The sequence below is a fragment of the Osmerus eperlanus genome, chromosome 7 (assembly GCF_963692335.1).
Source record: "Osmerus eperlanus chromosome 7, fOsmEpe2.1, whole genome shotgun sequence".
In the NCBI taxonomy this organism is placed as follows: domain Eukaryota; kingdom Metazoa; phylum Chordata; class Actinopteri; order Osmeriformes; family Osmeridae; genus Osmerus; species Osmerus eperlanus.
The window spans coordinates 11,011,106-11,024,676 of record NC_085024.1 but is presented as its reverse complement, the minus strand read 5'-3'; the positions used below and the strand labels follow the sequence as shown (position 1 = coordinate 11,024,676).

The 13,571-nt window shown below is 39.4% G+C and overlaps 1 pseudogene; it reads left to right on the top strand.

Moving 5' to 3' along the window:
- Nucleotides 1-6,288: 6,288 nt before the first annotated feature.
- LOC134023820 (myosin heavy chain, fast skeletal muscle-like) overlaps nt 6,289-13,571 on the top strand; it is a 30,654-nt pseudogene continuing 23,371 nt past the window's right edge.

Genomic DNA, 13,571 nt, shown 5'->3' with positions numbered 1-13,571 from the left:
ATAGTAAATCCATGGGCTTGCACCATTTGAAAATAGCGCAGCTTGTCACTCAAGATAGGCGAAAGTAGCCAATTTAATATAAAAATGCATGACGTGCAAACAACTTTTTCTATGTAGCTACAGCCATCCATAATTTAATCTGCAAGCTAGCACTAGGTGTTTTACAGGTAAACTTTATGTAGCTAAGACATAATGTTATGTAGGTTACACACACACACAACATATATACCCAATGTATAGGCCTAGCTAGTTGAAATGTTTCATAAATTACATGACTAGTAGATTATATAACATTATAAACCAAAAATATCCTTACCTCCAGCGATCTCACCAGTTGCCAGTACGGGAAGGCGCGGCGCCGAACTCTGGTCTCTCACAGAGAAATTTGTTGCAGTGACAGATACACCGTCCCAAATTGTAAACGCGCCAAAACTCACGCAAACGTTGCTATGGGACACGGTTGTTGCTATTTGGTACCAGTGTCACACACTGAACAATACAGCCAAGCAAATACAGTAGCTAGTTGTTTTCCAAAATTACACTGAAATTAGTAGTGCTATGTTTATGGTATGGCTAATGAAACCTTGCGATTTCTTATTTGGTAGAGGCAATCCAGAATTACTGTTGATGAAATTAGGCTATAATCAGCCTCCCCCCCACTCCCCCCCCTTAAAAAAAACTCTTCGGATCTGCACGATTCACACAAGTCACCCAAACTGCCGTGAAAAAAGCGAGAGGCGCCGAAAAGCGCGCTGTTTGCATCCCTGAACTCTCCTGAAGCTACAGCAGAAAATGTAATTCTGAGGTAAGAAAGTGAAAAAAAGGTAAGATTTTGTTTAGTACTTCTACCGTTGTAGATAATAATGTTGTATGAGTTATATCAGGTCAAACTGTAGTTTCTCTAGTAAAGAATGGTGTATCAACCTCCTGCTAATTTAAACGTACCATGCTAATACAGCTAGCTAAGCAATGGGTGACAGTGGCGGGGATGGTTGTAACAGGTGTTTTGAAAGTGTTACAACCATCCCCTTACATACAGCTAAGAACATTTTTGTGATTTTAATAATTCTACAGAATGCCTAGAACTTGGGTGAGAAAAACAGATTGTGGCGTCAATGCCAGTCTTTTAGAAAGAGCAGCAGTCGAAAAGGGAAAAACATCAGAAAAAAATCTTGGGGGGTGAGAAAAGCAAAAACAAAAATGTTAAAAAACCTTCTGGGAAAAGGGTGAAGGCGGATAACTTCTCTTCAGAAGAGGATGATTTCTGTGTCGGCTGCATGGAACCATTTAGAAATTCAAGACCCAAAGAAGTGTGGGTCAAGTGTGTTTTATGTAGCTTTTGGGCCCATCAGGCATGCACTCCAGGCCTGACCAATTTCATTTGTCACCATTGTGACTCTGATTAACAATGCATTTCATTCGTTTGTTCTGTGGAATGGGGGTAAATGTTTGTTAATTTGCTCTCACACACACACACACGCTATGAATGTGAATACCAATATGAATGTGCACGTACAGACATGCACACACAAACACACACGTGTGCATGCACAAACACACACAATATGCACATACACTCCCCATATTCACACATATTATATTGTTGCAGCCATTCATTTTAAATAAAACTGTTGTTGTGGCATATCACTTGGTTTTTGTGCATTTTGTCTACCTGTTACAACTTACCCCAGTATGTGTTACAACCGACCCCAGTAGTGGGGTCGGTTGTATATATATATATATATATGTCGGTATATATTCCATAATTTTATCATAATTCCTCATAAAATAAAATAAATGTTGGGGAGATCTTGTGGTAATGCAGGCAAGGAGTCAGCGTCTTTGGGACGAAAGTGCACGAGGTCTTTACTTGGGAATAAACAAGGTTTCACAAAAACAAAGGTCAGGAAACAAAGGTCAGACGGCCATAACATGAAAGAATAAGACTCCACAACGAAGTCGAAAACATCACGGCTTATATAGCCGTCCTAATTAGTCCCAACATAAAACAGGTGCGCACTAGAACTCCGGTGACGCAGACCGGCGCCGTGCGCTCCGTGACAGATCTATTCAATATTCAAATTCAATTCTAAAAATGGAAGATCTTACTGCATAGAACAAATTCTTATATTGTCATTGTGTGTTTATATTTTTTAGGTATAAAGATCGATTCTTCTCCAACGCTGATACTGCTAGGCAAGCCAAAGAAATGGTGGTACTGGAGTTGCAAAAAATGCCTGTTGCAGAGACAGCCACAGCTGAGGAGCATGAAGAACCAGCAGTCAAAAGGCCTCACAGTGTCCAGCTAGGTACCAGTCTGGAAAGTGTCTTTGAAGAAATCGCGGCTGAATATGCATTTATTTTATTTTTAATATATATATAGATATATATATTTTTTATAAATGTATAGGTATCGGTATCGGCGAGTACCAGAAAAAAAATATTGGTACTCGTACTTGGTCCTTAAAAAATGGTATTGGTGCATCCCTAATGTTTATCCAAAGCAATGTACTGTGGGGATTTGAGCATGCAATCCCTTCCTCTGCAATAACAAACTCTACCACTGCATACAAGATCAGGAAGGACTACCTTAGGATGCTATAGAGTGGGTGAGATGGAGTTTAAATAATTTTTAGTGTCTTTATTTGACCATGAGCCCAGATTCCTAATTGTCCGCTACTCCTGGATGAAAGTTTACTACGAAGTCAAACCTTTACTAAAGAGGAGTGAAGAGATGTGACCTGGAGGAGTCCACCCTGCAGAATGAGGCCACAGCCCCAGCCCTGAGGAACAAGCAGGCTGACAGTTTGGCAGAGCTGGGAGAGCAGATCGACAACCTGCAGCCCGTCAAACAGAAGCTGGAGAAAGAGAAGAGTGAATGCAAGATGGTCATTGATGACCTCTCTACCAATATGAAAGTATTTAATAAATCTAAGGTCTGTGACAACAAAACATCATGGCATGTTGAGGAGGAGGTCAATGTAAATTCAATTAAAATAGTAATATCCTATTAATCACCCAACGAGATGGACAAAAAGACTGATATTTAAATTTTCCCCAAGTTTGAGATTTTTTCACCTTTCTTTTCTATCACATATTTTGAACAACCATTATAACCAAGTCAACCCAAGTATGAGACTAATACCATCCAAAGGAGAGGGATACTGAAGGAAGTCAAATAACACCATTGAATAGGAAGTTTTTCTCTGTTTTTGAAATTTATTGTGTGGAGAAACTTGACCAAGTTGTCCACTGTCAAATTACTTATGGAGTACCTTAAGCATATTTGGTCCCCAACCGGAAGAAGCTGGCTCAGCCTCCCCAGGAAGCTGAAGAGACCAGCAAGGCCACCAACTCCAAGGTGTGGCTCTCTGGAGAAGACCAAGCAGAGGCTGCAGGGAGAAGTGGAGGACCTTATAAACATCTTAAATGTCTAAAACATTCATAGTAAAACAATGAGGAATATTCAAAGCTGTTAGGTTAACCTGGTGTTTAACCAGGAAGTTAGGTCACAAATACTTGACCTAACTTCTTTCACTTTACTTCTTTCATTTACTTTCTCATCCTTCAGAGAGACCAGTGTTTCTTCTGTTCTATTTGTACTACTCTAAGCCCTTGCAGGTAACAGCTGCTCTTGATTAGATTAAAAAGCATGAGAATGTGACAGTCACCTTACAAAACTCAGAACAACTTTTAAACATTGTAATAAGTAATTAGTTGTTTTTATCAGGACATTAAACACACCCTTAATCAATTTGGTATCTTACGTATATTTTAATCGAGGGGGAGGAGTTGTAATGTAATCACAAACCTAAAGTGAACAGTAGCTTCATGAAGTGAAAAGTTATCTATTTCCATGCTTGTGAGACATCATACAGTACACCATGTCTCCTTTACATGGGTTTGTTGTCATATTTGTTGGTAAGTTGTCAAATAATTCATGTTTTGTTAATGGTCTAAAACTACAGCCGGCACTACAGAAATGGAACATGCCAGCAACAGGCCTGGACATTAATTATTTTAAATTTGTATAAAGTAAATTTGTTAAGTTGAGCAAAATGCCTTTAATGTCTTCCTGAGAAAGGTACCAGTATTCCTTCCATAAACAACAAATCATAATAAGATTTATTTTTCTGCCAAAGACATGCTTTCTGTTTTTTGTAGTTCATGGCCTGGTTAAAGTACTCTTGATCCCATCTGGTGATGCTCTGACAAAGCACGTAAGAAGAGCTTCAGGACCCAGTCTGGGAATCAGGTGTGGACAAAATATTTTTGCTGCCAGCATGAGAATGACATTCTGTCTTGGTGCCCTTGAGTAGGAGTTGTTGGCAGCCACTGCATTTCAAACAACAGATCTCAGGGATATTAACAACTCTCCTTCACGTAAGTTCTCACAATGAGAGCCAGCCAAGCAAATTCCATTTTGGCCCCTACTTCCTCTCACACTAATAACCAAATCCAGGTACCTCAATGTTTACAAATCTCAGAATCATTCGATGTACAATTTATCCGTACACATCCTTTTACGGATTAATTTACATAGTTTTAAATGTTCAGTGTTGCTCATGAGCTCCCCCAGTACATGAGGGAGGGAACCACTTGGATCAGACCCAAGAAGAGAAATGAGAGTAGCCTGGATGGCAGCCAAAGCAAGCTTTTGAGGAACCTCTTCACCTCAGACGACTGGGAGTCAGTTTACTATAAGGGATCCCCCACAGACATATTCATTGTCAAATGTTTGTGTGACGTAGTATGTCTACAGAGGGGCCCGTTATGAAGATGGCTATTAATAGAATCAGACCCACAGACTCCAACAGAGTCAGGAAGAGGCCAAGGTAAAGGCCAAAAGGGAGTAACAGTCAAAACAATGCACAATTTATTAAAAGTTATAAATATGGCTGCAAGTATGCATTACTTTTCACATGGTATGCAACCATTTATTTCCTTCTTACAGATTTGCAGCGGATTAATACAAATTATTCGAGACTAAATAGCAAAGACCTCCATTTTGTTCCTTCTTGACAGTCTTGCCATCAACAGGCAACAGCTGCTACGAATCAATCAAGATTATTATTGCCCTTACTGCCTATATTGCGGGTGAAAAACCCTAAACCTAGTGGTATTTCAACTTAACATGTTTTCAACTAAGAACATTTAATTGTTCAGATACAGAATTAACTGGGTTCCCAAAATCTTTTTGTAGAAAGCTTTCATTGCTGTGTTTCTGCAGCAGGGCTTTAACATCCGACAACACCACTCAAATCAAGCGTCTACAAAGCTTAATCACCGACATTAGATTCAATGGCACTGCTGACTGGTTGAAATTTTCTATTTTACAACTTGGACACTGAGTGTGGAAAGCACGTAATGTGACCTTGTGTATCACATCCACCCCCACACATAGCCTCTCACACATAAAACATACTGTAATACTTTTCCAACTGGGATATTTGGCCTGGAAAATAAATGACCTGGTCTTTCAAACTGAGATCAAGGATTTTGTTGCCTGCCATTGCATGTGACACATCCTGAATTAGACTTTGATTCAAGAGCCCCTTTTTTATAACTCAAATCAGGTTACCAAAGTAAATGCTGAGGTCTTACACAGACTTCTTGTAGATGTAAAGGAGGTTACAACCGCAAGTCCTAAAAAAACTGAGAAAATATGTTTTATATAAAGTATTTTGTGGATGGAAATCCCACAAGGCTTAACTATATATTGACATAGTTGTCAATCTAAACAGACCCCTTGGTTGTTTTCATTTTCTTACGTAATTATCCATTCCTTCCAGCAACCTGCAACCATGAGTACGGACGTGGAGATGGTCCAGTATGGGAAAGCTGCGTTTTACCTTCGCAAGCCTGAGAGGGAGAGGCTTGAGGCCCAGACTTTACCATTTGATGCTAAGAATGCCTTCTATATACCCGATGTCAATGAGTTGTACCTCAAGGGTCTAGTTGTTAAGAGAGATGGCAGGCAGTGAAATCCTTGCCCCTGAGGAGGTAAGAGTATAAATGTTTGTGGTCATAACCACGTGAGTATGTATAGCAAAACTAATGTACAGTAGCAACACGTTTGACTGTATGCAAAAGCCTGTCGGCCTGTCAACTGGTCAATTTCAGTTAGCTTTATTGAAACTCACTTCCTATGGCATTTAGTGCCATAGGAAGTGAGTCGAATTAAAATGAATTCAGTCTTTACTCATGTTTCCTCATTTTTCAGATCATTAATATTTGTTCTTGTTTTGGACATTAGATTAAAATCTTCAAAGATAGTAAGTCATGAGCATGAACCCTCCTAAGTATGACAAGATTGAGGTCATGGCCATGATGCCCTCAAGCTTCTGTCCAGCGTTATGCAGCATGGATAATCTACTTAAGAAAATGACATATGTACACATGAGCCTCTTCAGGAAGCCAACCAGACCAGCAAAAATACCATAATAGAAAATACTGTCACTTTAACAACTAAGTTTTTCTTTACCCTCTGATCACACACAGACCTACTCTGGGCTCTTCTGTGCCACGGTGAACCCCGACAAGTGGCTCCCTGTATATGACATGGAAGTGGTCAACGCCTACAGAGGGAAGAAGCGTATGGAGGCTCCACCCCACATCTTCTCCGTCTCTGACAACGCCTATCAATTCATGTTGACTGGTATGGACGTTCATTGATGGATGAATACATACATGGAAGGATGTACGTGAATCGATGGATAATGTGATTTAGTAATAATTTGAAATGATTGATTGATATTTAGGTTAATTAATTGATGGATAGAAATATTTATATATATATTTATATATTTAATATAATATTACATATTTTAAGTACTTCTTATGGCACTTACTAATCATACATTTCTGAACTTTAAGATTGGGAGATTGATCACGTAAATTTGACATTTTGCTGTTAATTAAGTAAATATACAGTAGGACATTTACTATGATGTGTAACTGTGGTGTAATTGCATTCCCAAGCATTGTCCAAAGGCTTGACATTAGTTCTTGGAAAATAAAATAATACCTGTTACGTCCCTCGCCCTGCTTGTAATTGTGTTCTGTTTTATGTGCTTGTCTTCCCTTCTGTTTTCCCCTCACTCTCATTACTACATTCAGGTGTCAGTCTGTGATAAGTGATGAAGAAAATGTTTTGTCCGTCTCTTTATGAACGGATTGACTAAATTCAGTTGAGTTCTGGATTTTACTAAGTATTATCAATCTGCAGATTGGGAGAGAAAACCAGACCTCTGACCATAAATGACAACACAACACCAGGCTTAGGTCTCAATCATGTCTCTCTCCCCTCTGAAGGCCGGAGGACTATCTTTTATAGGGCACAAGAATGTAAACATAGATAGTGGCAGTCAGGCAGTAATGACGTTACAACAATCTGACACATAGACACAATCTACTCTTATTAATAGCAAGTTTACATGAGAACATACTAACTAGTATCCAATGACTAGTTCTATTGATTAGTGAAAAATGTAAGCACACAGGAAATCCCAATTTCTTCCACATAAGCCACCGCCTCCATTTCCCGTCACCGGCAGGAATACTCCCATACATGTCAGTCTGTGATTGGCTGTCGTCACCACTCCCCCGTTACCGGTGCAACTACTCATCCAATCAACTGTCTGTCCATCTGCATTTAAACCCTGACCTGTCTGCTGTTCTGGAGTCTCTTGTGTGTGTTTGTGGTCGACTGTATATGTGTTCGTGCCATCCTCCTTGTTTAGTAGCGACTTGTTTCTGTTAGTGCCAAAACACGGTATCGTGCTTTTCGTTGTTTCGGTTTTCACTGTAAGTTCAGTCGCACAGGGACTTAAGAACAGGTAAGCTGCTCATGGGCATACACCCCCATCACGTACCTAACATCTGTTAAACACCCTTGGTAAGGAACAAGTGCCACCCATGTATGTTTAGTACAGGGACGTTCTTGGTTAGGTAGTTAGGACACTCTTTTGTTAATTACTTTTCTTTGGCACCGTTCATAGTTCCATTGTACCTTGTCGTCCGCTTTTTGTGTTAAAAAAAAACACGTTTTTTGCCTGTACAACAGTGTCCTGGTGATACAAACATCTTTTAGAAGTGTTACGGCCTTTCCCCTAGAAGAGGCCCGTAACAATCCCTTTTACCCTTTTGTAAACTAGTGGAGAGTCTGGTGCTGGAAAGACTGTCAACACCAAACGTGTCATCCAGTACTTTGCCACCATTTCTGTTTCCGAGGTGAGAAGAAAAAGGACCTTAAATACAGCGCAAAGGAAGTATAGACAAACGCATATCAAGTATGTTCACATTGTGAATCAGAATGAATACAATTATGCATTTGTAACATTGATCGAACAAGCATAATAATGCCTGATGAGAGATTAATGCTTTCCTCACAATCATACCTTTTTATGGTAAATTCATCAGGATTCACTTCCGGAAAACTGTCTAGTGCTGATATTGAGACCTGTAAATTGACTTGGATTAATTGCTGTATTGATCAGCTGTTGGTATCAATATAAAATAGATTCTAAATGTTTTTTCTTCTCTCTTTCTCTCTCTCTCTCTCTCTCTCTCTCACTCTCTCTCTCTCTCTCACTCTCTCTCTCACTATCTATTCATTTTATCTAACCCTCTCAGACCTGCTGTAGAAGTCCAGAGTGAGCTTCCAGCTGCCTGATGAGAGAGGCTACCACATCGTCTACCAGATAATGACAAACCACTAACCTGAACTTGTTGGTGAGCCACTGCAGATCTTAAAGTAATAATATGATTGAGCATTTGCTCCTTTGTCCTCTCATTGAGTGAAACATTTCACCTTTTTACCTTTAACTAGCTTCAGGTAATTATCATTTTAGTTTGGTGTCTCCACAGAAATTGCACTCACTACCACCAACCCCTACGACTACCCCATGATCAGCCAAGGTCAGATCACTTTGGCCACTATTTATGACACAGTTGAGCTTGATGCCACAGATGTAATGTTAAAATATACGTTTATAGTCGTGGTTTACAGTAATTCTATCCTTTCCCCCTCCAGGATAGTATTGATATATTGGGCTTCACCGGTGAAGAGAAAATGAGCATCTACAAGTTTACCGGTGCTGTCATGCACCATGGCTACATGCACTTCAAGCAGAAGCAGCGTGAGGAGCAGGCTGAGCCAGATAGCACAGATGATAAGTCTCCAAAAGTTTTTACTGTAATCCTTAACCAGTTTACTATTGTACTATTGAACCTATTTATGATAACCAGATTTTATCAGGTGCTCATTGCTCCTGTTTCTCACCAGTGGCTGATAAAATCGGCTACCTTCTGGGTCAGAACTCAGGTGAAATGCTAGAAGCCCTGTGCTACCCCGGAGTGAAAGTCGGCAATAAGTATGTGACCAAGGGTCAGACAGTGCCTCAGGTAAGGCGTGGATAAGCCTCTGAGCTATCTTTTTCAGACAATAAAATGTTTGTTTTTTAAATACATGATATGCTGTTGCAAGTGCAGTGGGATGGTATATCTATATCTATGAAATGTAACTATTGTTAAATAAACATAATGGATGATAAAGTGGAACTAACATATTGTATTGCAATGTTACACAGGTGACCAATTCAGTGAGTGCTCTGGCCAAGTCCATCTATGAGAGGATGTTCTTGTGGATGGTCATCCGCATCAACCAGATGTTGGACACCAAGCAGCAAAGGAACTTCTACATCGGTGTGCTTGACATTGTTGGATTTGAGATATTTGACGTGAGTTTGAGATTGGTCATTATGGAAATATTAGATATCTTTTTTTAGAAATACATTCAAAAGTGGTTTCTTTCGTGTGTCATTGGTTGATTTTGTGTAAAAAACAAAGATTTTATATAGATATATAAATGTATGCTTACTTCTGCAAAAGACATTTGGCATAAAAAATAAAAATTTCAATGGGCATTTTCTGCATCTTTGAAGAGGAGTGCATGTTCCCCAAGGCTTCATACACTTGCTTCAAGAATAAGCTGTATGACCAACATCTTGGAAAGACTAAGGCATTTGAGAAGCCCACTTCTCTCTGATCTACTATGCTGGTACAGTGGACCTCAATGTCACTGGCTGACTGGATAAGAACAAGGATCCCCTGAACGATTCAGCTGTATGGAGTAGCCTCAACCAAACTGCTGGCCACCATTTATGTTGCTCCCTCAAAGGGAAGAACCATAAGAGCATGTAGTTAAACAAGTTACAACTAGAGAGGGTACAATTTCTGGGGAAATTGTAGGGTGTGCTTGCTTGCGTCGGTTGCACAGGGGTCCGTTTTTGAATGACATTTTTACAACTGATATTTCTGTATATTTTATATAAAAATGCATACTTATTATTTATAAAGATTAAATAGATTTAAAGGATTTTTTTTTTTTTTTTGCTGCTCATTTACAACTGAAAATACGAGTGAAGTGTAGAATGAAATAGATGTCTTCTCATTTCCCCTGCAAGAGGCAGCCTCATCGTTGAATCAAAACGAATACATTTGGCAGACCGGTGTAAAAATTGACCTAATCTCTATGACTTAAACGTCATTTTAAGTTTTTCCCTTCTCGTGATATTTTCAGGCATGTAGCCTACTCATTGCATTCATTCATGAATAAAGAACCCCCTTTAAAGATTATTCTACGACGTTACCCGGCAGTAGAAGATGATTAAGTAAGGGGAGTGCCGAACATGTTCTGTCGCCGTTTGACTTCCTACAGCTGTGTAGATGTTTTTGTAGTGTGTCTCGCGTAGGCTACAGCGTTGCAGTGAGCAACACTGGTTTGAAACCACAGGTAATGATAATTTCACCAACAAATCGTTTACTTGTAATGTCATAATAAATACTACAACGAAAATGTATTTGTGAGAAATGTTTATTTTAACGATTGAAAACAGATGCATCATAGACCACTGTAGTGTGTGTTGCCCGGGCAACAGAGGCTAATGTCATGCTAATGCTTCAGTGAAATAGTAGACTACCGTTTCCGAAAGTAGATGTGGGCCTACTTCCTTGTGCTGCCTTCGGGTCACATGACCCAAAGGTTCATAACGAACCACTGTGTTTACCCAATTTTACCCAATACAAAAACAAATAAAAAGAATTTTCTTTTAACCTTCACAATGTGGGGGGTCTGAGACAGCCCGATGGTTAAAAGAAAATGCTTAACTTTGTTTTTGTATGCAGTAAAGTTGTCGTAATACGACGGTGGGTAACAATGACTGATGGGTCAGAATGACCCGAAGAGAACACAAGGGTTAAGGAGTAGCGTCACACATATGTGATTGTTCGAAAGCGGGCCCCACAGAGTACCGTCACACATGTGTGATTCTGAACATTCCAACCGACTATTTTCTGATAGACAAAAACTATATGACAAACGCTATAGTATGGCTTCAAAATTTACAATTAGGAGTAACACTAACAAGTAACACTAGCAGGTAGTAGCATTGCTACGAGTATTATGCTAGGTAACGGAAGCTAACTAAAAATAGCTAGCTTCCGTTTTGGAAAAATAACTGGTGGAAGCGTCGGTAATATTTAGAACTCACTCCTTAAAAGGTTAATAATATCACCTAATATTGTACATTTCACAATTGTGTTTCACATCACAAAGTAAAATGAGTAAATAGTTATCACCCTGGCCTCTTTGCTTGTGGCGTTTCTGCAGCTGCCTTGCAGTAAAGCTATAGTTAGCCTAGCTATCCCCCAAGTTAACAGATGCGAAACGAATGTTCTGCTACAGGTAGTCACGCGTGTTTTCGTGACGTTAGTGGCGTTAGTAACGTCAGTGACTGTGGCTAGCAAATTAGCCACCGTTAGCTTCACTTTTCGCCACAAAAACTTAACTTCAGCCTAAACCATGCAACGGAACGTAAATAAAAATACAAGCAACTCAATTGCTACCAAGACGAAACTTTTGACACCTAGGTTGTCTATGTAGGCCAAAGATTGACAAAGATTTAGGGGGGCAAAAATAAATAATAATAATAAATATATATGTGAGAGAACAAAGGTTGTGCTCTCGCCGAAGGCTTGAGCACACCCAATTACACATGTAAACGGAGTAATCGTATTATTGGCATGAACCGACAATTGCTAGTAATCGGGTTTCTCATGGTCAAGTAAACGTACCAATCACCTGTGTGAGTGGTGCGCGTCTGTCGTTACGGTGATGGTGCAGCTATGATTGCTAACGCGCTGAGGGCAGAGAATAAGAGAAATGTAGCTAGAATCCACACCTCAAACAAGATAACCTAGACGCAAAACTGTACGTCCAATCCAAAAGACTCAAGACTCTGCCGAAACCAGAGATATTCTTTATATGTCTGTGCAGTCAGAAATACGACTCTACCTGCAGTTTCAAAAACGTGTTCCTTTGGCTTTCCTGGTGCTTGTTTGTTTGGTTGCCACGGTGATGGCGCAGCTGCGATAGCTAACGAGCTAGGCAGAGAGAAAAACGAACATTTACCTAGCATCCACACCTCAAACAAGTTGACCTAGACGCAAAACTATAAGTCCAATCCAAAATATAAGGATATTTTCCGAGACCCAAGACTCTGCCGAAACCAGAGATGTCCTTTATATGTCTGTGCGGTCAGAAATACGACTCTATCGGCAGTTTCAAAATCTTGTTCCTTCTTGCTTTCTCTGACTGATTTTACTCACCTCTCCATTGAAGTTAGTGAGAGAATTTGAAAGGCTGCTCTCGCTTCAAGGCTCATATCTGAAAATCTGTAAATGTGAGCTCTTTAGTAGTTACATTGGCTGAAAGAGGACAATGTTTCCTACATTTTAAGGTATAACTTGTTTCTGTAAGTTAAACTATATGAACGTTAGAGGAATTTGTTTGACAAATTAGTTGAATATCAGAAAAAGAGCAGCCAGCAGAGTGTGCCACTCTGCTTGCTGCTCATTCATAAAAATCAAGAAGGAGCAAACATTTTAATGTATTTCAAACTGTCATAATTCAAAATTGGCTGAACATTTGAAAAAGCTGAATCATTTGGGAATAGCTGAATGTCTTGTGAACATTTTAAAGGTTGAATGGTGTCTCTAGCTGAAAGTAAGCTGAAGTAGTTACGTTTGAAAGAGGAGGAAGCTTTTTAATGATTTGAAAGGATTTACCATTACTTTTAATGGGAGAATAATTTGCACAAAAACCTTAATGTCTTAAAAAGTATAAAAGTGAGAAATACCAAAAGTCATAGCCATCATCTCCTGAAGGAGCTGAACGTTTTGATACCTAAATTGTAGGAATCGGTGAAAGTATGCAGAACGAGTTAAAGGCCAAAAAACGGCGGAAGAACTAAGAAGTTGATATAATAATAAAGAGAAACAGGAAAACAATAGTGAGAATGCTTAACAGCATTCTCACAATAATAATAATAACTAGAAAAGGCTGTTCCTGCGAAACAGCAGTGAGAATGCTGAAAACCTGAATGGGGATAGCTGACCATGCTAAAAAAGCTGAAAATAGTGAAAATTTAGTAGAAAGTTATAAGCTGAAGCTTCAAAGCAACCGAAAGGTATTTTTGAAAGGGGCTGGAGCAGCATTCCAACAATGATTT